Below are 2,207 nucleotides of genomic sequence, written 5' to 3'. Positions count from 1 at the left end.
AGAAGACACATGACTGGCAAAGAAAATATTATCCCATTGCTTTACGGCATTTGTAGTATATGTATTTGTAATATACATGTATGACAATAATACCAGAACAATGCAAAGATGCACAGAGAAATGTCTGTGAAGGAGTTAACATGGATACTAAGGAAACATTTGATTCATCCAAAAGAAGTCAGGAAAGGAGGAACAGAGAAACAAAAGACAGAAAACAAACTGCAGAACGGCAGACTGAAATCCAGCTGCACTAACGCTCCATCACCAGCAAGTACTGTTCACAGTTGAGCATTATGGTGTGCTCCGAACCCAGAGCCTTTCTTTTTGTTTTTCCTAAAATTAACTGCCTAATGTTTTTCTATTAGATTAGCTTTCTGGGGAACCATTGGTAATTTTTCCCATTTTTTACAACAGTCTCTCATAAAATTTTATGCAATATCAATCACATCAATTAATCTGTCAACTCCATTATTAACTTTTTGTTAATAAATTCCATTATTAACTTTTTGCAGGAAGACTTCTCCCCACACCTCATGTTTCCTCCATGTGGTGGGGACTCTGTTAGTGGGACATTCCTAGGCTTTCTGTGTTGACAAACTCAGACGCACACAGGCGCACATGCCTGTGCACATGTTCTGCCCTAGAGATAGTGAAGTGTCCTGTCTGACTAGTGAGAATGAAGAAGACACAGCAGGGCCCAGACGCTGCTTCTGTTCCTCTTGGGGTCAGGTGGGTGCTGTGTGGAGAGAACACACATCTCACGCTGCTCACCAGGGGGCACTCTGCCTCCCCAGCCCCACGCTGCCTGCACTAGGGCACTTGTATGGCCCAGTTCTGGGATGCCCAAGGTCTGCAGATGTAAGTGAGACACATTCACCAGTAACAGTGTTGTTATAATAAAAGCGAATGTCTGGTCCCCTAAAATATTGTAGAATCAGAGGCTGTATCAGAGCAGGTGATTTAAAATATGCTGATATAAAATGGAACACTTAGATAACAAAGAAGTTTACTAGTCATCTGACGACAGTTGTTGAGTGCTGTCCATTTCTCATGTGCTAGAAATAAAACTAATCTCTTCACAATCATCTTTCGTTGCTCTTGTTTTAGTTTAGTATTTTTTGTTATTCAAAATATTTTTAAGTTGCATATATATATATATACCTGTTCCTAATGATTTCTTTCACTGCTTCAATTTCACTTCGTGATTCTGGTTTGTTTATTTCATAATTTTCCCTTAGCTTAGCTCTTTGTAGTTCTCTGGAGTTCGAGAGGTAAAGTTTTTATCTAGACCTGTTCTCTCCCATGACAACAGCTGTCATGTTCAGTTGAACTGTGGCCCCCAAAAGAACGTACGTTGACGTCCCAGCCCCATACCTCAGAAAGAGGAAGTTCCTATGGAAATGGGGTCTTTGCAGAGTCACCCAAGTGGCCCTGGTCCAATGGCTGGTGTCCTAAAGCACGGAGGTTGGAGGCAGACAGGAGATGATGTAGAGATGCAAGGTGACCACAGAGTCAGAGACCGCAGGACAGGCTGAGAGCCGCCAGGTGCCAGGAAGAGGCCGTGGTGGGGGCTTCTTCCCCAGCACACACCCTGGGCTCAGACTTCAGCCTCCAGATGGCGAGACAGCACCTTCTCCCACCCAAGCCCGTGAGTTTGTGCCACGTCGTGGCAGCAGCCCTGAGGGTCTGACATGCATCCGCCTTCCAAGGCAGCAGCTCAGCGTAGCATTTTGCTTCCCTGTTTTAAAAACTTTTATCTGGTTTATCATATCTGGAAAATCATGAGTTTTTTGTCTGCCTCTGTTGTGTTTTGTTCCATGAAACCTCTTTTCTGTTTTAACCCTTCTTTTTCCTCGGATGCATTTTCCTTGAAAAATTAACTGGTCTGTATGTTCACCTCCGTCCCTTGCTGGCCACATCCTCCACCCCTTCTTTGTATCCTCCGTCTTTCATTATCTTCCTTTTCTGGCTCACTTGGTTTTGTGGGCATCGGGGTCAGAGAGGAAGGATGGCAGTACATCTGAGGGAGGGAGCAGGGTCCCCGGGGCACACAGCTTCCATGAGGTAGGGATCAAAGCCACACTCAAAGATTTAGTGAAACTTCCCAAATTATCTTCTTCAGAAACCCATTGCCCACGTGGCACTTACTAAATTCTTCTTTGTTCTGCAGTGATTTGCATGTGTATCTTCTTCTTCCTGAGGTCTGA

Source organism: Camelus ferus, chromosome 35 (genome assembly GCF_009834535.1).
Source record: "Camelus ferus isolate YT-003-E chromosome 35, BCGSAC_Cfer_1.0, whole genome shotgun sequence".
NCBI classification, from domain to species: domain Eukaryota; kingdom Metazoa; phylum Chordata; class Mammalia; order Artiodactyla; family Camelidae; genus Camelus; species Camelus ferus.
The sequence above is the reverse complement of the archived record's forward strand: the minus strand, read 5'-3'. Positions refer to the sequence as shown.